Source organism: Solanum verrucosum, unplaced genomic scaffold (assembly GCF_900185275.1).
Source record: "Solanum verrucosum unplaced genomic scaffold, falcon-dt-bn FXZP01000029.1, whole genome shotgun sequence".
In the NCBI taxonomy this organism is placed as follows: domain Eukaryota; kingdom Viridiplantae; phylum Streptophyta; class Magnoliopsida; order Solanales; family Solanaceae; genus Solanum; species Solanum verrucosum.
The window spans coordinates 279,703-304,440 of record NW_026020357.1 but is presented as its reverse complement, the minus strand read 5'-3'; the positions used below and the strand labels follow the sequence as shown (position 1 = coordinate 304,440).

At 33.5% G+C, this 24,738-nt stretch overlaps 1 protein-coding gene across 1 annotated transcript in view; it reads right to left on the bottom strand.

The window, feature by feature from the left end:
• The window catches only part of LOC125837709 (acetyl-CoA acetyltransferase, cytosolic 1), a 392,637-nt gene that overhangs the window by 111,162 nt on the left and 256,737 nt on the right, over nucleotides 1–24,738 (bottom strand). The window lies entirely within an intron of this gene.

The window sequence follows — 24,738 nt, the reverse complement described above, 5'->3', positions numbered from 1 at the left end:
GATTCATGCATTGCAATAGAGATTCATGTATTGCAAGAGAAGATTCATGCATTGTGGAAAGAGATTCATGCATTGCAAGAGAAGATTCATGCATTGCGGAAAGAAATCATGCATAGCAAGAGAAGAAAATCATGCATTGCAAGAGAAAATAGTCATGCATCGCGGGAAAAGTCATGCATCGCGAGAAAGAAATTCATGCATCACGAGAAAAGATTCATGTATTGCAAAAGAAGATTTATGCATTGTGGAAAGATATTCATGCATAGGAAGAGAAAAGTCATTCATCGCGGGAAGAGATTCACGTATTGCAAGAGAAGATTCATGCATTGCAAGAGAAGATTCATGCATCGCGAAAGAAATTATGCATACTAAGAGAAGGAAATCATGCATTGCAAGAGGAAGAAGTCATGCATCGCGAGAAAAGTCATGCCGCGAGAAAGAAAGTCATGCATCACAAAAAAAAATAAAAAAATAATATATATATATATATATATATATATATATATATATATATATATATATATATTTCATGCATCACAGAAAGGACACAATCAACTACAGTTTTCAAAGAAGCATCATCTGCATTTTTCAAGGAAGCATTATCCTCATGCATCGCAAGAAAATCAACATCAGCTACATTATTTTCATTTGCAAGAATAATATCAAGAGAACCATCAACAACGATGTTAAGAGAACTATCGACATATTACATCAGCCTATTATTTTACTTCGACATCGAATGAAGAGTACATTGAAGATTATATTACAAATATGAGTCATGAGCTTTATTTGCTTTACGTCAAACCTGAGGAAGTTGACGTCATATATTCAAGGAGAAAAATTAAGTGTCAACGTGGTAAAAAGACATTATCTCCCATTTTAATTGCATTTTTTTATGCTAATAAGTTTTATCTCAATCTCTGTCGAGAGCATCCGAAATGATGAATTCTCAAAGCAAACCACAGGTGCGGCCGACATAAAAAAGGGGTGTCAAACTCTTAGGACACGAGCTGAGGAGCGACTTCCACCACAATCAAACCACACCCTATCAGAAGGCATGTGGGTTTTTCTTTAAGTTTATCGGTTTTGATTTCGTATCTAGAAAATTTTGATTTTTTCACCGGGAGCAACTTTCTAATCTGAGTGACAATACACCAAGAGCTTTGAAAATTATGTCCGTGTAAGTTCTTACTTATGGATGTGAAGAGATCCACATTCATGGTTAAGAGGTTGCAAACCTCTTTTTCATACTCGACTTGTTTGTCACTCTTCCAGAACCAAGGGTTATCTAGCATAATAGATTCCTTTTTTCAACCGATCGAGTCGAACTACAAACAATCTGATTCCTAAGGTCCAAGGATATGCAGGCGGGATCAATGTGGAAAACTCAGCTGTATTCCGACATCCTCTCTCAAATCTTATTTTCAACCATTCCGGTCTCTTCATAATTCGATATCGGGATAGCTTTTGAATTCTTTCATAATCGTGCGTCAAATAAAGCGTATCGAACTACAAGTGACCTGAATTCTCATATAGCCTAAGATATATAGGAAACCCAATTACGGGGTTCAGCTATAGTTCCTAAAGTCTATACCAAAACCCTTTTCCGAAAGAATGAAGATATGGTCGGTCAAAATTGGATTCGTCGACTTTATTTGCCTCGAATTTCTTTCATCAATCCAAGTCAAACGAGGGACAGCTGTTGACACCCAATTTTGGACGTCTACAATATAAATTAATCATCAAGCTTCTTCAATGTTAAACGATTTAAAATAATTAGCTTCAAGAAAAAATAAATATAGTTTGCAAGTTATTTTAAATAGTTTTGTCATTTTTTTTTATAATTTTTTTAAAAATAATATATATGTTTTATATAATTATGTATATAATTAATGTATTTTATGAGTGTTCAAAATCATCTCAAAAAGATTTTATATTTTAAATACTTTATTAGAGATGATCATAATTTTGAAATTTTATGAAATTCAAAATACTTTCAAGTTATTTTTAGAGTAATTTTTCATTTTTAATAATTTTAATAATTTTAAATAATAAATATGTATATTTTCACAATCACGTTATTTTATAAATATTTAAAAATCATCACAAAGATTATACATTTTAGTTAATATTTTATTAGTTTACGTTAAGTTATAGTTATAATTTCGAGTTAATTAGTTTGTAATTAATTATTTTATAATAGAAGTAATTATTATATTTCGTTAAGATTAAGAAGCTCGTTAATTAAATAATATTAATTTGTCTAAATTAAACTAAATATGTTTATCTCTTAAAAGATCTAGCTTTTTTATTTTGGCCAATTTCCAGCAATCCATTCAATTCATTTCCAGCCCATCCCTATCACTCTTATTTTCCAACACCAACAATACATTCAACAAAACCCTTCAACACAAATGCAACAGCAACCCAAGCCCATTCCAATAAAAACCCAGCCCACCCAAGTTATTTCCAGCAATACCATACGTACATACAATACACAACAATTCCAAAACTAACCCAGAAACCAAAATCCCATCAGCATTCCCAATTCCAGCATGCGACCCCACTATCCCAATATCATCTTCGTCATCCAGCAAAAATCCCTGAAAATCCCACCAAATTGCAGAAATCCAGCAACCTTATCCAAAAGGCAAATTCAATTTCAAATTCAAATTTCTCCTTTCCATTCGATTTCCCCCCCAAAAATGATTGTTCTTTTCCCCTATATAAACTCTCGACCAGTCAGTGTTTGGGAGGGTTTTTTTTTTCTTTTGGTTGTTTCTTTGGATCAAAAATTGGATTTTATTTTGACTAATTTGCTATTCTAAAAAAACAAAGAATTTTCATCAAGAAATAGGAGTGTTGAATAGTTGAAATAACACTTTAGGTTTAAGATTTTCTCAAGGGAAACGTCCTTCCCTTTGTTACTTTCGAGCAGTTCACCGAAACTCATCTCACAGTGTTGGAAGTTCTTCGTGGTTAAGTTCGCGTCCCAGTCGCTGCCCAGAAAAAGGTAATATCATTTTTCCTTTGTTAAATTCCTCTATATCTCGTGTTCCCATTATTTGAAATTTTTGATTTTGATCATGTTGTTGTTGTTTTCTTTCTAGTTCCCTTAATGATGATACCGAGTTGTCGTTTTGGCATCTGAATATAGCTAAGTATTACTCTTCTCGCTGACGAAGTAATATGTTGCGCTATAAATTTAGTTTAAGCTTGTTTGAATTTGATTACTGTGATTTATTAAACCATTGGCTCGTGATTGTGACTCATGTGCTAATATTAGCCAAAAGTTATCTTACCTTGTTTCTTTTCTTATATTATTGTTGGTATATATGTATATAAAGCTACGGTTGTCTTTTCCCCCCAAAAATCTTGATATTCCTTGTCTTGATATGGGTAGTTGTTTATCCTTCTTTGTTTAATATAGAATATTGGTACAAATCCAATTGTCTTTGTGATTATTGAAGCTTCTCTTCAACTCATTTCATTTTTGCTTTTTCCCAGTTAACTTTTGTCCCTTTGTTTGTTTGGTGTTAGATTCCTTACTCTTTTCATGAACTCACACTTTGTCATGTTGGGAGTCATATATGTTGGGTTTATGTTGTGACTCGTGCTTATTGTTCGAGCTAGATTTCAACATGATTTAGAGTCAGAAATTACATGATGTTAGTTTATTTGTGAATTAAGATCGGATATTGATAGTAGAGTTGTAATAAGGTAATTTTAATAAACATGGGTTTGAAATCACCAATGTGCTCCTTGAGATTTGCCATTTTGTTGGTTTCTTTGGGAAGCATATTTCTATAGTATGACTTGTATGGCGTTTGGCTATTTTTGGTGGTGTTGCAATAGATCATTTGTTGAGCTTTAATTATTATAGTTCAATTATTTTTGGCTTGATCATGAATAAGCTAGAGTTATAAGGAGCACATATCTTTTGGTTTGGCAATGTTATCCGTTACTAGTTCATAACCCAATTAGCTTTCCTTTTATCATATATATATATATGAATAGTAATCATTCTAGTCTTTGGTTTGCTGATACTTGTCTTGAGTTATCATGGCTTCATCATGATCTCTTATCTTATGAAAATTTATCTTCCTCTTTGCATGTGATACCAATTCGAGTCCACTTTGGACTCCACTCTTACATATCCTTGAGTCGTTTCGAGTCGTCCTCATATTTATGGTGAAAGAGAAGCTGAAACAGGCCACGGAAAGTCCGAAAATGGACTGTATACCGGTCATATACAGCTGTATACACTGATATACAGCTCAAAAATGTGGGAATACAGGGATGAGGCGAGATACAGATGTTTGGAAGCAAGAGATACATGAAAAGAGCTAATATATACGCTCATATACACTAATATACACCAGGTGTATACAAAAACGGGTTTGGTATTAACCCCAGAAAATTTTCTGCAAAATTGGCCCAAAAAGGGGGCCCAAGTCATTTCTCCTTTACCTTTAAATTATTTAATTGTCTTTATTTATTGTTTGTTTTCTTATCATTAACTCTAACTTTAGGATTGTTAATTAGCTTAATTAAATTCCCCAAAAGATGAGTTATTTTCTTCGTGTTGGTTTAATGTTTATACATTTCATGTTTTGTGTTCATTTATTTTAGTGATCAAGTATATTGGTCAAAATTTTATATCTTCAATTAAGTTAAACCTTTTTGTACTTAAAAAGAGACGTTCTTTAATGTTTTTCACTTAATCACATTTATTCACTTTAAAATTATTTTTAAGTTAAAGTATTTTTCTTAAATAAACTTCAAAATGTTAGTTAAAACCTTTTCAATTAATTAAAAAAAATAAAATATACACTTACCTAGTCATTTTCTCAAAAAGGATAGACAATTAATTTAAAACGATTTTCATGCTTTAGTTTATTAAATTGGGTTAAATTACTATTTCAAAATGAATTAAATAAATTCTAATTAATCTATTTTTATTAATATTCTAATCACTTGTATTTCTAGTCAAATGTTTCATTTTTGTGTCCCTTTCTCTAAAATATAATAAAAAAATGTGTCATTTATTTAATTATTTCTTCAAAGTTAATCAAATATTATTAGTTATTATTTTTTATGTTAAATCATTATTTTCCTAAAAATAATCAAATATATTTTAGTCAAGTCGTAGGTCAACCGCATGTTAGCGGGCACTTCGAATGTTTAAACCCTTCTCGAAGTGTAAATTGAACCCCGAACCCTCTTTGATATTTTCAAATGATTTTTTCTGTTTAAATCTTTGAAAATTATAAGTTTTCTTTATTTCTTTAAAAAATTAAGTGGCGACTCTTTTCTAAGTATTTTTCTCAAATTGTTTTATATTTAGAATATTTCAAAAAGTGATTTTTCTAAAGATAGGAAAGTTACGGCACAACAATTAATACCAAGCTAAGTTTAGTGCTTAAATTTTAAAAAAAGGTATTTGACTATTCGACTAAATCCTTTGTAACGGTTGGTTTAAATTGACTCTTTGGCCGTTTGGCGTTCTTAATTGGATATATTTGAATTACGAGTACATATCAATTTTGATTGGTGTTTATCATCAATATTCAATTGCATTCCTACTTAATTTGAGCCTTTGAATTACTTAGTTTGTTGAGTTACAAAGTAAGATTAGCTATTCGATATATAACTATGCTTTCTTATCGATAAGACGATACCTAGTTACAAACGGAGGATGAATTCCTTTTGTGTCTTCTCGATCAGTGCAAACATCAAAGTCTTTTCGAGACTTGCACAGGATGATAACATAATCGACAGGATGATAACCTAATTGATTATTCTGAATTGAGTCCAGGAAGTCAGTCGGAGTCACACTGATGCCTGGCCTTTAATGGGTTGTGCTTACTGGGCCTAAATTGGGTTGATTAGGCCCACTTGAAAGATTTAAGGGCAAATTACAGAAATCACATACTTTTAAGCAAAATTACAATCTATTCCTTAAAAGTTTATAATTACAGAAATCCCTCAAACGGATATAATAATATAAGTGCTGATACATTAATCTGATGCGCGAGATACATTAATCGTTAAGTAAGATACATTACATTTTATACATGATGCACTAATTTGATGTACATTTTATACATGATACACTAATCTGATGCGCGAAAATGAGGGATTTTGGAGATTTGTAAAACTTATAAGGGATAATGGTAATAAGTAAACTAAAATGTGGGATTTCTGTAATTTTTCCAAGATTTAATATGGGGAATTTCGTAAATAGCCACTAAAAATAACTTAATGAGGGCACATAGCTATAATTTGTTAATTATGATTTGTAGCTACATGTTGGAGGGAGGAGATAGGCAAGAGAGATTGGGCGAGGGAGGAGAGAGACGAGTGAAATTGGGAAAGAGAGGAGAGAGGTGAGCGAGAGAGTGGGAAATGGTGAATTGTATTGGTATATTTGTCGAATTGTATATGCATATATGTTAAATAATTGTATATACATAACTGGTATACATATGTATATTGGGAGAGGGATGAGAGGGGCGAGTGAGAGAAGGAAGAGAGCAAATAGAGGTGAATTATATTTGTATATCTATCATATAATTGTATATGTATAATTTGTATTTGTATATGTATAAGAGAGGAGAGAGGTGTGTGAGAGAGAGGAAGATAGGAGAGAGGCACACGTAATTAGAGCTAAAAAGATGCTTCGTGAGATAACGAGATACATTCGCTAGATAGAAGCAAATACGTTGTATCTAGAGGTAACTCAAACAAAATATATAATTATTGAAACTATCAATGCCCTTAAATTACTGGATTTGTGGGGTTTGCCTTTGTTAATCGGACAAATTATGCAAAATATCACTCCACCCTTTGCATAATTCAAAAGTTGGCTCAATTTGTAAAAATTACCAAAATTGACCGAATTGGCTATTGCTTCTTCTTCCATTCGTTAATGTATACTTCATGTATAATTAAGCTATATAAAGCTTTTGGAGTGTATCATACTATATAATCAGTGTATAATTCATGCATAAATAAGCTATATCATATAATTAGTATATAGTTTTTTATAACTTTTGACAAATTATATTGAATGATTAGTGTACGTCTCCTATGACGTTTGACTATTTTAAAAAGAAAACTGTAAATCAATATTTATTGAAAAGTAACTCTCTCAATTGAGTGGGCTCCCTTTCCCTTTTGCTCGAATTAGCCCAATCTCCAAACTTGGCCCAACACCATCTTCAGTCACCACATTTAAGCTTTGCAAAACCCTACTCCGTTGCCGCTACCGTAGCCTTGCCCTGTAGGTTTTTTTTTCTGTTCATCGATGAAGAAGAAGATATCCAATGCAAATATCAGAAAAGGGAATCAGATTAGCGATGTTTCCAGATGCCAACAAAAGAAAAAGAAGAAGTTCAATGCAAATACCACTCGGATTAGCGATACCAAAAAGTTCAATCAGAAGAAATCACTTCGTACTTGCCAAGGTATCCATTCTTCTAATTTTATTATACTCTGTACTAGTTGGTTGGATGAAGCTGGCTAATTTTATTTTTTTGAAAATTAAACTGCAGAGAAGAGCGTTGCAGAGATTTATATTGTTGCTCATTCTCAGGTGATTCACTACTTGTGATTCAGTTTAATTGTTGTTTTTTATTTATCTTATATATATATATATATTTTTTATTTTTTTTTTGGTCTAGGGATCAATTTTTTTCAACAAGACTTGATGATGGAGATCCTTAGTTACCCGTGCGATATCTTTTCCGATTCAAATGTGTTGCAAAATCTTGGGATATAACATTTGATCCTTACTTTAAGATGAAGCATCAATGCCATCATGCCGATTCCACAAAATTTCTACTTGACCATTGCAACCTCAATAGGAAAAATAATTTCTATTCTACTTCTTCTCTATCCTCCCTTGATGATGTACAAAAACTTGATGATCTCCCTCCAAAGAGTCACATACTCTTTGGTTCTTGTGATGGCTTGGTTCTTATCGGGGTTTCTAGTCGTTCTAATTATCAGCTTCTATTGTGGAACCCCTCTACAAGAGAATCAATACTACTTCCCCCTCCGGAATTTGGAATATTCAATTCCATTTTTGCATTGGGATACGATCAAACTACGTGGTACTTACAATTCACGATGACATGAAACTAACCCCTGTAGACCCACACTGTGGAATTCTTGCCCTAAAAAGTGCTTCTTGGAGAAAAGTTTGTAACAAGACACCTAAGTTGTTTTGCCCATGTAGGGATAGCTTTGGTACCTGTATGGTATATGTACATGGAGCATTTCATTGGCTTCCTTGCTGTTTTCTTGTGGTTTCATTAAGTATTTCAAATCAGACACTTATAGAGATACCATTTCCAGATCAAATGTGCTATAATCGGCGGCCTCCCAACCTTGTCATCAAATAATGTAGCGTTTCAGTATTGGAAGGAATGCTTTGTGTTTAATCTTCCTCTTGGAGAAGGATTTGTGGGGTGGATACTACTTTTATGTTGTGGGCAATGAAAGACTATGGCGTCAAGAAATCTTGGATTCAGTTATTTAAAATTAACTTTATCGGACCTGATTCAACCAAATCGATTTATAGGTTTCCGGATGGTGATGTACTATTTGACGTCTACACTTTAGACGAAGGAGGGTATTTTAGGTCATTCAGGACATCCAAAGGACCAATTCAATTATGGTTTGATTGGTTTCATTCATTTTATGAATATAGTAACACCTTTCGTGTAATTACTTTCACGGAGAGTTTAATATCTCCAAAATCACTTCTTTAATATTTGATTGAAACATTTTTACGTAACAAACTCTTGGTCTTGTACTAAATTTTATTTTGTCATTTCTGAATTGATCTAATTTGTTGAATGTACCAGAATCCTGTGAGGTTAAAATCATATGTGAAGGCAACGAAATGTGTTTTTAACCCTTCACTCTTAAATTAGTATATTATAATATGTTACTAAATTATAATGTGAGTTCTGAGTTTAATTGTTGTTGGTTGGACTTAGACATTCTATGTGTTTTTAATCTCTCTACCTATTTTTTTTTTTTTTGTCTCTATCCCTCTAGGGGATAATGGTGTAGCCACATGTAGTGAAGGGTGGTCAATCGAACGCCTATTTAGAAAATTATATGAAGTATATAGGTCAAATTCATTGGGTTATTGGCTATTATGAGCCTTATCTGGTTTCATTAAGATGAGGTATATGAAAAAGATACCTTTACTAGATCCAATGTGGCATCATCGTATTTGTTGCGTTGGGTACTTTTATGTTGTTGATAGTGAAATGTTATGGTATCAAGAAATCTTGGACTCAATTATTTAACATAAAAATGTCTGATCTTTATATAGCCAAGTCCATTTAAAGGTTTGCATATATGGTGATCTGCATTAAAGGACTTCAGTCATTAAGGTCTAAGGACATCCATAGGACCATTTCGATTATAGTCTAGCTCATTGGTTAAAGGTGGTAACATAGTTGAAATAATTACTTTCAACGAGAGTTGATCGATCCAAAATTACTTATTTAATAGTTGGTTATGCATGATTGAACTTTGTTTGTTTCAATAAAATCACTCAACTTTATCTTGTAAAATTATTTTATATGGTAAGTTTGACTGAGCAATTTTATAAAAGAAATATTCAAAGTTAAGTGATTTTATTGATATAAAATAAAGTTGAATTACTTTACAACATAATTCCTCAAAGTTGAATGACCTTTTGAAATATTTACTCCATGTTTATGCTGATCATGTACCAAACTCTTGGTCTTATGAAGTTTATTATTGATCTCTCCAAAATTACTTGTATTCACGTTTATACTTTGCAAGTAAACTGCATATTCAAGAGAAATTTGTAGGCATTAGGAAAGTGTTGTTACAAAGAAGGTGAACTTTACAATGCAACTTACAAATTCCTACTTTCTCACATGAGTTTCTTCTCAAAATCTTCTTCCATTACATCAAAGTAATCTTTGGCGGCAATTAATTAAAAAAAATAGTTTAATTACCGCTAAATATGTATATTTAGAGGCAATTAGCACTCTTTGAAATGTCCCTAAAACCTATTGCGACATTGGATCCAATGACAATTAACTAATGTTGGTAAAGACTTTATACTCTTTGTTAATATGCATATTTATTACCGCTATAATTGTTTTTGTTACAGTGCCCGTTAAGTGAATAAATTCCATTGTTCTAACAAAATGGTCGCAATACATCGATGTCTTCTTTGGCTTTATTGTGGAAATTGTGATTTAGATAAAGACTTAAAGAGTGGTTACATAGAGAGATTAGTGTAGGCAACATAGTATCTATCATGTCTTGTTTAAAAGTAGTGAGGAAATAAAATTAGGTGGTACATGATAAAGTATTAAGCATTGTGACACATGAGACTTTTTTATTAAGAGAAAAGAAAAGTTTTTTTTTTTTTTTTTCAATTGAAGACGACATTGAAAAGAAATTGTTTTATTTATTAAGACGCGTCTTTGAAATTGAGTTAATATGACATTCAAAATTTATCTTTTTGAATTCCTAGTTAAAAGAGTCTAATTGAAACACTTAATTATGAATTAATGTGTTAAACTGAAATAAGACTTAGAGCCTGTTTGACATTACTATTGGGAGGCTAGAAATACTTATTTTGAGAAAAAAAAAATACTTTTGTTGAAAAATAAAGTGTTTGGCAAATCAGTACAAGTGTTTATAAATGAAAGCATAAACAGTTTTTTTGTTGTTGGGAAGAAGCTAAAAATTTCTGAAAGTAGAAGCAGAAACAATTTTTTTTCTCAAGACTAAAATATTATTTTCATCTATACATATTTACCAAGATATTTCTTTTTAATTAATTAGCATATTTCATAAATTTGGTTAAATTTCATTAAAGATTTTTTTTTTATTTTAGATAATAAATTTTATATTTTATGTACGTTTATATATTATTATTTTATATATTTTATGTAGTTTTTTGTAGGACAAGAAAAAGGTAACAACAATATTTTTTCAAAAAATTAGGAAAAAGAAGACAAAAATAACAATTAAAGATTTCAGCCTCCCAAAAAAGGTATAATATTGATTGAAAATTTAAACATGTAAATTATAATTTTTAAAAAATAAAATAAAAATTATAATAGATATTTAAAAAAGTTTGTCTCTATAAAATAATCTTAATATTAAAAGTACATTGATAGTTGCCTTTTTTCATAATTTGACTTTTGAAAGCATTTAAAAAAAAAGATTAGCTAAACAATTTTTTTTTTTATCAAAAACACTTTTCAAATGAATTAGCCAAACAAGAATTGTTTTTTTTTCATAAGCACTTTTCTAAAAAGTACACCTGCCAGTATGTCAGTTGTTAATTATTCACATATAATTGAGAAATAGCTTGTTTTATAGTAGAAAAGAGAGCTTCAACATGTCAGTTTATGAGTATTAAATAAAAGTTTGAGAATATTAAAGTCTTTACAAAGTTGTACAAAATAAAGTTGCTTAACCGAGTTATCTTTTATGCTTTATTAATTGGACTCCATCAAGAGCTCTAAAAATGTCCATCCTTTTATCACTTAATTATAAAGCATACCCCTACAATTTCAGGGAAGCTGAAGATAGGATGGGTTCCATTAGTCTTTATAGAATATTTTAAAATTTGTTTGGCGAATAGAAGCACACTATTTTTATGTATTGGGCATAAGTTAAATATTATTTTGTGTGTTAATTTTTAGTTATTCATTATTAAAAGATAGATCTTATTTTTACTTGTTATTATTAAAATGCCAAGTGAGGACAATTATTTTCTTATATTTTATTTTTAATATTAATTACTTATTTTTTAAATTATTTTTCAACACCTAATATTAAATATTAATTAATAGGAGTATTTTGTGAAAAAAATAATCATGTTAATCATTATATCCTTAATAGATAAATGTGACAAATAAAATTGAGGGAATATATACTTCAAAGTTATATTGAGAAAGTAATTTGTGGAAATAAATAAATAAGGAATAGAACCAATAATACGAATCGATGAAAATGTTATCCTCCAATTTGTTGGGATTTTTATGTGAAATCAATTCATATCAATTAATTATAATTAATAACATGTATAATTGTTTTTTAATTTAAATCTTATATTAAAATATTTTCTCTTACACTTGTTCATTTTAGCAAATTAAGAAAAAAAAATCGTATAATATATCTTTTTCATTAAATAATTATATGAAATACTAATGGTCAATTTTATTAATATTTTATAATTTATTTTTATAAAATAAAAATCTATCCAACCTATAGTTTTAATTAAAGAAACCTAATAATTGATTTAGCACAATTCAATGTGGTCATTATTTTAGTTTCTAAAATTTGACTATATATATATATATATATATATATATATATATATATTATTGGGCCGTGCTGACACAGACCATTTTCGCGAGTAGTATTATAGTAATGTGCTAGGCAATGTACATTTATAACAAGTAAGATGGACATAAATAAGATTGTAACGTGTGTGGGTGGATTAGGCATACATCATGAGTTTGAATCATGGTATAAACCAAAACTCGGTTTTTAAATCGAGAAACTCATATATTCATTGAGTGTTGAATACAAAATGAGAAGAAAACCAATAAGATAATCATGCAAAAAAATAAGTTAATCACGCGATGTGTTCCTGGATAATTGGTTGCTTCCTCTTGCGCTTGAGAGTAGGTTTAAAAAAATGCAAAGTATCCAAACATATTGAAGCTAAGAAAAAACGCTCTTGCAATACTGTAACAAATTGTTGTCGTTTAGGATAATATATATGCTAACCAAATTCATACACCCTAGAAGGAGAACTTCACCAGTTTTTGTGAGATGCAAGATCTCTGTTTGTGAGACAAACTCATGGAAATTAGTAGGCAAGTTGCAAATGTTCAATAACCATTTCCATCCATCTTGTGTTAGATTAAATACTTTCAGGATCTTGAACACAATAATCTTACATAGAGAATGTTAGAGGCACATACATGATGCGGAAGACATTATCACAGAGAGAAGCGGAAACGTTAATCGTAAATTGGTTTCTACCTCCTTGCCCTAGCCTTATGTTACCACAACCGTCAGCGATGGAATTAATGTAGAGTATATGTGGTAACCCTAATGGGTGGAGGGAGGACCAATTTATAGAGGTTATGACTTAATCTGGTACGTCCATCAAGTAACCAATGTACGGACGAGATCTATTCCTTATTAAATATTATTTATGGTATTACTTGGGTTACAAGTAAACTTGGGACATAAGTAAGAAATAATTAATAATAATTAATAATAATTCTTACATTCTCCCACTTGGCCCAATGACCATATAACATTAATATTTCATAAACATTAGTGGCGCATATAATAAATCTCTTCTATAATGTCCATCATACATACCACAATATAACAAACTACTAATGCGAGTTATGGCGGTTGTACATAAATTTTAAGCTACATACTTCCTTCCATATACTACTACATTAGGAACTCATCATACTAGGTTTATAAGCTACAAAAACATATAACATTATGGTCCACAATAATGTCTCATAGAGACTTATCTTGTAATATCTCAAAACAATAATGTATACACCATTATGAGAAACAAGAAATTCATTAATATATATCAGAAACACATAATTTGAGCTCAGAGTGTAAAAAAATCATAAATGTATCAATCATAAGTACAACCAAGACCCATTCTTTGAACATGTTCTTTAAATGTCTTTGGTTGTAAGCCTTTTGTTAACGGATCTGCTATCATAAGATCAATTCTAATATTCTCAAGTAACACTCTTTGTTTCTGAACTTCCTCCTTGATAGTAAAGTACTTTAATTCCATATGTTTGGCACCTTAGGAATACTTATCGTTCTTGGAGAAGAATATTGTTGCAGTATTATCACAATAAATTTTCAGCGTCATGGTAATGGTGTCGACAACCCCAAGTCCTGAAATGAAGTTTCGCAGCCATAATGCATGAATTGTTGCTTCATATATAACATGCCACAAATTCTGCTTTCATTGTGGATGTAGCAATGGCAGATTGCTTAGCACTCTTCCACGATATTGCTCATTCAGCTAATAGGAACAAGTAACCAAATGTGGACTTTCTAGTGTCAACGCATCCAGCAAAATCTGAATTCGAGTATCCAGTAACTTCTAAGTGATTGGATCTCCTATACATGAGCATGTAATCCTTCGTTCCTTTCGGTACCTTAAGACTTTGTTTGCAGCTTTCCAGTGAGCAATTCTAGGGTTACTTTGATATCTTCCTAGCATTTCGACCGCAAAACTAATATCCGGTCTTGTGCAAGTTTGAACATACATCAAACTTCCAACAATAGAAGAGTAAGGAATTGTTTCCATTTCTTTTCGTTCTACATCATTTTCTGGGCATTGCATGAGATTAAATTTGTCCCCTTTTGAATAGGAACTATTCCTGAACAATTGTTCATGTTAAATTTCTCTAGAACTCTTTCGATATAACCTTTTTGAGACAGTCCCAATAATCCTTGTGATCTATCACGGAATATTTCTATCCCTATCACATAGGATGCCTCACCCATATCTTTCATTTCAAAGTTCATAGAGAGAAAGTCTTTCGTCTCACACAATATGCCTAAATCATTAGCAACAAGTAAAATGTCATCAACATACAAGACTAAAAATATAAACTTACTCCCACTAATCTTTTGGTATATGCACTGATCAACGGTAATTTCCTTAAATCCAAAAGATGTTATGGTATCATTAAACTTTATATACCATTGTCGTGAGGCTTGTTTGAGTCCATATATTGACTTCTTTAGTTTACACACCATCTGATCTTTTCCTTTAATTTTGAAACCCTCTGGTTGGTCCATATAAACATCCTCCTTGAGGTCTCTATTAAGAAAGGCAGTTTTCACATCTATTTGATGTAACTCTAAATCATAATGAGCTACCAGAGCCAAAACAATTCTTAATGAGTCTTTCTTTGAGACCGGTGAAAAGGACTCTTTATAATCAATGCCTCCTTTTTTAGTGTATCCCTTGGCACCAAGTCTGGCTTTATATCGTTCAATATTACCATTAGAATCGCGTTTGGTCTTGATCAAGACCCATCAACATCCGATTCTTTTAGAACTTTCTGGTAATTGAACAAGATCCCAGACTTTGTTGTATTCCATGGATTTTAACTCTTCATTCATGGTATTAATCCATTTATCAGACTCAGTGTGAAAATGAAACCGGATCTTTATTAATTCCAATGTCAAAATCTGACTCTTGCATATAAATCACATAATCATCTGAAATGGTTGATTTTCTTTCTCTTTGAGATTTTCTTAATGGCACTGTTTGTGGTTCATTTACGTCAGATATTTGTGAGTTAGTTCCTTCTTGAAGTGTTTCACCCAAATATTGTTCAACATTGTTAAAGTGTTCTTCAACAAGAGGAACAACATTTGTTATTAGTGTGGAAGTAGGTACATTTATGGGCAATGAAATATTTACCCTTACCTCATTAATTTCCACACTTTGTCGTTCAACACTCCCACTAACTTCACCATTCTCAATGAATTTTGCATTACCGGTTTCAGCAATTCTCAAACTATGATTTGGACAGTAAAACCTATACCCTTTAGATTTCTCTGGATAGCCAATAAAGTAACCACTTACCGTTCGAGAATCTAATTTCTTTTCATGTGGATTATAAACTCTAGCTTCCGCTTGACAACCCCAAACATGCAGGTGTCTTAAACTAGGCTTCCTTCCCGTCCACAGTTCAAAAGGGGTCTTTGGAACTGCCTTACTAGGAATCCTGTTTAATAAATATACAACGGTTTTAAGAGCATACATCCACAATGATTTGGGTAATGAGGAATTACTCATCATACTCCTAACCATATCCATAAGTGTTCGATTACGCCTTTCTGCAACACCATTTTGTTGAGGTGTTCCTGGCATAGTATACTGTGCACATATGCCATGTTCTTCAAGGAATTTTGCAAATGGACTTGGACACTGTCCTGATTCGTTATACTTTCCATAATATTCACCATCTCTATCTGACCCAATGATTTTCACTTTTCTATCTAATTGTCTATTAACCTCATTAACGTACACTTTGAGAGCGTCCACTGTTTGAGATTTTTCTTTCAACAAATAGATAAATCCATAACGTGAAAAATCATCGATAAAGGTGATAAAATATTTTTCTCCACCAAAAGATGGAACACCAACGGGTCCGCAAGTATTAGTGTGTATAATTTCAAGAAGCTGAGTGCTCCTTGTGGGATCTTTCTTGGTATGTTTGGTTTGCTTTCCTTTAACGCAATCCAAACATATATCAAGATCAACACAATTCAAATTCGGAAGAATTTCATTCTTTACTAAAAAGAAGGAAGATTTTTATTCATATCACCAATATGCTACTTTCTTACTTGAAAGGTTTGATCAAGTGTTCTTAAATCACGTCTCAAGAGAAGAGAATCGCATGTCGGATGCTTTTGCTAACTTGGCCACAACAATGGCACTCGGAGGAAATGAGACAACAAATTAAAGGTGCGCGTATGTCATCAATGGGTTATTCCTGGTTGTCTTGATCTTAAAATCAATGAAAGCCACCATATATCTATTCGAGTGGTTGAGGAAGAAGATTGGAGAAAACCACTGATTGAGTATCTTGAACATGGAAGGCTGCCTGAGGATCCACGAGTAAGAGCAAACATTAAGAGGGCACCACAATTCATCTTTCATGAGGGGATATTGTTTCGTCGTTCTTATGAGATTCTTACGGTGTCTTGACAAAGAAGAAGCTCAACAAACAATGGAGGAGGCATATTCTTCACATGTGGAGCACACCAATCAAGGCCTAAACTTCATTTTCGCATCAAGAGGATGGGCTATTATTGGCCAACAATGGTGATGGACTGCTTAGAGCATGCTAAAAAGTGCAATCATGTCAATTCCATGCTAATTACTTTCATCAATCTCCAGAGGCTCTGCATCCAACTGTAGCCTCATGGCCCTTCAATGCATGGGGACTAGATGTTGTTGGACCTCTTCCAAAGTCGTCAAAAGGACAAATGTATATCTTGGTTGCCACTGACTATTTCTCTAGATGGGCTGAAGTTGTACCATTAAAAGAGGTAAAGAAGGAAAATGTTGTTGATTTTATCTAATCAAACATACTGTTTAGATATGGCATACCAAGATGTATAGTTACTGATAATGGAACACCCTTCAACAATAAACTCATGAGTAGTTTGTGCGAGAAGTTCAATTTTAAGCAACATAAGTCTTCAATGTACAATGCACCTGCCAATGGTTTTGCTGAAGCTTTTAACAAGACACTTGGTAACCTGTTGATGAAAGTAGTTGCAAAGAATAAAAGGGACTGGCATGAAAGGGTTGGTGAAGCTTTGTGGGCATATCGTACAACCTTTAGAACGGCTACGCAAGTGACTCCATTTTCATTGTTGTATGGCGTAGAAGCAGTCCTTCCATTGGAGAAGCAAATTCCATCATTGCGAATAGCAGTCCAAGAGGGACTTACAACTGAAAGTAACGCTCAACTTCATCTAGCAGAGTTGGAGGCATTGGATGAGAAGAGATTGGAAGCACAACAAAGGTTGGAGTGTTATCCAGCTTGACTTGCGAGAGCATTCAACAAGAAGGTGCGACCTCAATCATTTCAAGTGGGAGACTTGGTCTTAGCAGTCCGGAGACCCATAATCCTCAACAAATGCATCGGTGACAAGTTTACATCAAAATGGGATGGGTTGTGTGTTGTGAAGGAAGCATATTCAAGTGGCACTTATAAAATTGTAAACCAAGACGGTGTAAGAGTTGGTCCAATCAACGCCAAGTTTCTGAAGCAATACTTCCCATGAAGGTTGCCTACGCTCCTTAAGGTATGAGCATAAATTTCATGTTACTCCTGGCCCTCAAGAGTATATTTGTATGGCCCAAAAAAAACTGAAATAAAATAAATAAAACTCATCATCTTGAACTATGATATGACTTGATCCTCTTCATCGAGGTACGCAAGCGCTTGGAGTAATCACTCTAGGCTCAGTCACATGAGTAAAAAGAAGGGTTTGGTGGCCTTGCATGATCATCACACTAGCTCTTTAAAAGTTATATAACTAGCACGTGAGTTCTAATGCGTCACAAATGAGCAGAGGAGAAGAGTTAAGCAAGGCATCGTAGCTAACTTCAAAGGCGTATTTGTAAGAATCCGTAAAAGTTTTGACCATGATTTTTACATATATTGCAGTTCTTGGCGTCTACTTCGCAACGTAAAAATGGCTCGTGATTTATACATTTTTTCGCTAAGTTATGAATTTTCTACCACGTCCACTCAAAGTTGGAAAAAAAAGAGATCATCGTATTTTGGAGTTGATATGAGCACTTCAAAGGCCTATTTTTGAAAATTCATAAAGATGTTGATCATCATTTTTACACACATTGAAGTTCTTGAAGCCCTCTCTGCAACAAAAGAAGAAGCTCGTAATACAAAAACTCCTACATCGAGTCATGGATCTTCAACTATGATCGCTCAAAGTTGCAAATCAAACATGCTAGATTTGGAAGTCAACTTCGGGTATTAATCTAATCAATTTATATGAATTTTTGATATGCGACAGACTGATGAATTCCATTGGTATTGGATGAAGTGACTTGCGATTCAACTTGAGTTTTATTTGCTTGCTGTAGAGATAATTTTGTGTAATTCACTGATGCTTTAATAAGTTACTCAAATATAGGGGCATCTTTACCTACAACATCAAATCGGGATACCCTTCAGATCAAATCCCTACTTATGTTGAAATAGTGTACCCGCAAAGATCATGATGTGAACACTCCAAGCTCAAATGGTGTACCTGCAAAGATCATGATGTGAACACTCCAAGCTCAAATGGTGTACCCGCAAAGATCATGATGTGATCACTCCAAGCTCAAGAGACAAGTTTTTTTTGTTGTTGTCAAGAGCGAAAAATGTTGAGGGATTGGCATTCTGGGCGTATAGTCAACTTGAAAAATTTATTCTTATCAATTTGGAATGAATTTTGTTGTAACTTCTATAAATAGTGTTGTTCTTGATGCGCTCGTCGCAATAAAATAAGAAACTCATAGTTTATCACTCTTACATCGATATTTGGACTTCACACAAAAGACGTGTTCGTCACATTGAAACAATAATTTCATAGTTTCAGAATTTGAGCTAACTTTGAAAATACATCTGTATTAATCTGGAAGGCTTTTGATTGTGATTTTTACATATGTTGTACATCTATGAGTTATGCTTCCAACGGAACCAGAATCACATCGATGCCGAGTTATTGATCTTCTCCCAAAGTTGCTCAAAGCTGAAGAGTTGAGTGAGGCAGAATTTGAGCAGACTTTTAAAAAATACATCTGTACTAATCTGGAGATCTTTTGACCATGATTTTTACATATGTTGTATTTCTGTGAGTTATGCTTCCAATGAAAGAAGAATCATATTATTTCGATGCTCCCACATCGATTTATTGGTTTTCTACTGTAGGTGCTCAAAGCTGAAAAGTCGATCAAGGAAACATTAGAGCTAACTTTGGAATAATAGTCGTACTAACCTGGAAATCTTTCAGTCATGAGTTTCACATATATTGTATTTGTGTGAGTTATCTTTCCAATGAAATGACACACTAGTTATTTGAATGTTGCTTCTGCGAGTTACTGAATTTCAAACATAAGAGCTCAAAGCTGAAATCTTGGGGAAAGTTGTCCAGCATGTAGAGCAAGTTACAAATTACATGACAAGCATTTGAAATAGAGAATTAAAAGAAAACATTTGAGAAGAAAAAAAAAACAACACTTTTATTCATTCAAGAAGGATTGTCAATACATCAAAACAATGTTCCAGAAAACAAGCAAGACAAAAAAAAAACACACAATAGAACAAGAAAATGAAAGAGAATGTCCTTATGCAGGATAAAAGACTAAGGAAAAAAGTTATGACTAAGGATTTGGTGACGACTTGTCTCAGCATCCTCCTTTAGCTTAGCTAGTTCTTTTATTTTTGTTTCCGACAAGGGAATGATTTTCTCGATGGCACGAATTTCATCTTCACTGTTAGTGATAGTCTCTTGATTTTCAGACAACCTCTGTTGATGATCCTTAATAAGTGAGATGGTTTTGTTCTTCTTTAAAGTCCACACTTTTAGCTCTTTTTCAGCTCTTGTAAGGATTTTTTGAAGCTCTTCCAACTGTTTGTCCATATCAATTCTCTCCTGATTTGCGGTATCAAGACATTGTTGTGCAGCAGAAAGCAACTCTTGAAGAGAATCCCTTGTTATCTTTTGAGAAGTGGACAGCCTCGCAACATCGTAATCTTTATGTTTCTTGAAAAAATCTTCAAGAAGAACCTCCAAAGGAGAAAGGTTGATGATGTTAACTTCTCGAAGCCCTTTAAGAATCAAGGCAACACCTGCCTCCAACTCTTTGAGGTTTTCCAAAGATTCAACAGAGAATTGAGTAATACGCTCACATAAGGTATGCCACATTCTAGAAATGTAATATAAGTTGAAGCTTGAAATAGTCTTTTGTGGTTCAAAATTCGAGGCAATCCCCAACAAAGGGAGGATCAAATCCTTGGAGACATCTGAACATCCAATTTGATGTGCTCCAACCCCCACATCAGTAGTTGAGATATTTTGAGAAGTTTCAACGTTTTCAGAAAAAGGGACTGTCAACTTTGTTAGTTGAATCTCATTTGCAGCTTGACTCTTAACTTTAGAAAGTGGGAAGTGAGAACTTTTTGCCACATTGAGGGAGTTCGGGCTTGTGATACAATCTTCAAATACATCTACATCGCTAGGGATGTCCCCAAGACCCAACTTGATAATTTAAAAAATAGAATTAATATCCAATGAGAAAAAGGAAAAAAAGAGGCAAGTTTAGAGAAATATTCAAGAGGTGATTTTCACCTAATGTGCCAATTCTGTCAAGGTCATTGTAGAACCAGCAACACCATCTTTAAAGATTGCAGTATCAATACTAATGGAATCCAATTCACTCGCATTGTTGGTTGTTCAAATCCTAATGTTTTTTCTTCAAACGCTTCCAATGTAGCTCTTGGCTAACGTTGCTCTCATTAGAGCTAGAGGCTGCACTAGTACTGATGCCAATCTCATGGAGTGAAATAAATGTTTTTGATGTGTTGCTACACGATGGTGCAATGCCAAGTAATTTTTCAACACTTTTACCTGATGAGCTGGAAGGTTTCTTCCTCTTGAGAGTTATGTTGATCACTTCGTTATCAGTGATGTTAGCTGCCTTGGGAGTTTGTAAAGGACCCTTAACTCCATTATCCACATGTGTAGCCTTGCAATTCGAATTTTTAGACTTGGAAACAACTTTGACATATTGCGGAGGGATATTTGGTGTCACCGTGGACTTTAAAGAGTGAGGAAACTTTTCTTGAAGTTTGTTAGAAAATTAAGATTTGTCTAGAAACTCCTAGATTGGAGATATTTTGTATTAGATATGTTAGAAAAGTAAGATTTGTCTAGAATCTCCTAGGTTTGAGATATTTTGTATTAGATATGTTACAAAAGTAAGAATTGTCTAGAAACTCCTAGGTTGGAGATATTTTTGTAGTAGATATGTTACTCTTGATTTAAAATGAGTGGTGGTTAGTGAGCCACATAGGTACATAGTTTGGTGTGAGTGGTTGTAATTCTCACACTTTATCTATAAATACACCATATGTAATGAAACATCTAGTGAAAAAAAAATTGAACTCAAGAAAACTTAAGCCTTCTTCTTCACTTTCAGATTTTCTGTAGCAATTTACAGCTGCTATTTCCTACTGTTTACACCTTGTAGACCTGAAGTTCTTCTTCCTTTTCATTGTAACATGATATCAGATCCTATTTCCTAAGGGATCTGAATCAAATTTTGTTTGTTTCGCTCATCTACTTTATGTTCCTTCTTGAATTTGCTTGCTGAAAAAAATTCATGGCACCTGAAAATCAACCAATGACAGGTCCTCTGACTTTTACCGGAGAGTATTATCACATATGGGCCATCAAAATGAAGGCTTATCTAAAGGCTCTCAACTTATGGGAAGTTGTTGAGCTTGGAGAACCTGCTGTCCAGCCATTGAGAGTTAATGCAACTCTCAATGAAATTAAGAAGTATGATGAGTTGGTGACTAGATCCCCACGAGCTCTCACCTGCATACATTCAAGTCTTACAGACGTGATGTTTACGAGGATTATGACTTGTGAAACAGCCAAAGAAGCTTGGGATAAGTTAAAGGAGGAGTTTGAAGGCAACAGTAGAGTAAAGTCGATTAGACTCTTAGCATTGAAGAGAGAGTTTGAGCTTTTGAAGATGAAAGACTCAAATAGTGTGAAAGAATACTCTTCAAAGCTGATGGAGATTGTGAACCAGATAAGAATACTTGGTGAAACCTTTCCAGATCAGAAAGTTGTCGAGAAGATCTTGGTTAGCCTTCCAGACAAGTTTGAATAAAAAATCTCAGCTATTGAAGAGTCTTGTGACTTGACTACTCTTACAATAGCCGAACTAATCTCCAAATTGCAAGTCCAAGAGCAACGGGTCACTATGAGAAGTGAAGGGATAGTAGAAGATGCCTTTTAAGCAAGGCATAAATTCAAACATCAAAAGGAAAGCAGAAAAGTCAGGTTGGATAAATCTGGAGAGGTAAAATCTGGTGGAAACCAAGGTGATTTGTTGATAAAAGGAAAATTTCCACCTTATGGCATTTGTAAGAAGACAAACCACTTAGAGAAGAATTGTTGGCATAATTCAAAGAGGTCTCCAATTCAATGTAGATATTGTAAGAAGTATGGTCACATTGAGAAGTATTGTAGGCAAAAGCAAAATCAAAGTGGCCAGTCTTCCCATCGAGTGAATTTCACAGATGATCACCAAGTTGGAAAATCAGAGGAGGAGGTTTTCATGGCCTCACACACATCACATATTGACCAATGTAAATGGTATGTTGATAGCGCGTGCGCAAGGCACATGGTGATTGATGAAAATTTGTTTGTTACCTTGGACAGATTTGATAGAACCAAAGTGAAGCTTGGAAATGGCGCATTGGTGGAAGCTCACGGTAAAGGGTCAGTAAAATTTCCTACTGACGAAGGTACAAAAATTATTAATGATGTTGTTTATGTGCCAAATTTAACTCAAAACTTGTTAATTATTGCTCAATTGCTTCATAAAAATTATTCTCTTAATTTTAAGGACAAACAATGTGTCATTTATGATCCTAAAGGATGTGAAGTAGCTAAAATTAGAATGATTGACAATTCCTTTCCAATTTCATGCTATCTATTGATAGTTGCTCTTTTAATGTTGAATTGAGCGATACTTGGTTTTGGCACAAAAGGTTCAGTCATTATAATCTTAGCTCACTGGTGTATATGCAATCAAAGGGTATGGTGCTTGAAGTACCCAAAATTGACATGTGTAGAGATGTTTGTGAGTCATGTCAATTTGGTAAAATGCATAGACGATCCTTTCCTAAAGGAATTCTTTGGAGAGCTAAGGAAAAGCTAGAGTTGGTTCATACAGATTTATGTGGACCAATGAGGACGACTTCTTTGAGTGGAAACAAGTATTTTGTTCTCTTTGTAGATGATTTGACTCGAATGACATGGGTCTACTTTCTTAGTAGCAAATATCAAGTGTTTTCTGTTTTCAAAGAATTCAAAGCTATGGTAGAAAGGGAAAGTGGCTGTAAATTGAAGTATATTAGATTCGATAATGGAACTGAATATACTTCGTATCAGTTCAACAAGTATTGTAAAGATTTGGGTATCCAATAACAATTCACTGTTAGCTACACTCTACAACAGAACGGGGTTTCTGAGAGGAAGAACAGAACTGTGATGGAGATGGCGAGATGCATGTTGGCAGAAAAGAAGATGCCTAAGGGCTGAAGCAATCAATACCGCTGTCTATTTGCTAAATAGATTACCAACTAGAGCAGTCCAAGACATGACACCATATGAAGCATGGAAGGGTATCAAGCCGTCTGTAAGACACTTGAAGGTATTTGGTTCGGTATGATATGCACATGTTCCTGATGCTAAAAGAGGCAAATTAGATAGCAAGGCAGAACTGTGTGTTCTGTTGGGCTATAGTACAGTTGCAAAATGATACAAAGTGTACAATGTTAGTAGTAAGAACGTGTTTTTTAGTAGAGATCTTGTAGTGGATGAGTCTAGCCACTATGATTGGGATCGAGATACTGTTGTGAAGAACCAAGGTGGGAGTACTTCAGCTGCAACTCCAAATCAGATGTTGAATTGACTACAGACTCTCCTGTTTTGAAGACCAAATCACTACCAGAAGTTTATGAGCAATGCAATTTTGCTCTTGTTGAACCATCATCATTTGAAGAAGCAGCAAACCACACAGTGTGGATTTCAGCAATAGAGGAGGAACTTGCCATGATTAATAAAAATGATACTTGGGAGTTGGTTGATAGGCCAGAAGAGAAGAATGTTATCGGTGTCAAATGGGTGAATCGAACAAAGTTCAATCCAGATGGCTCCATCTTCAAGCGTAAAGCTAGACTTGTAGTTAAAGGCTATTCTCAGTAGCCTGGAGTGGACTTTGGAGAAACGTTTGCTCCTGTTGCACGGCATGAGACAGTAAGGTTTCTAGTCGCTCTCACAGCACAATACAAGTGGAAAATCTTCCATTTG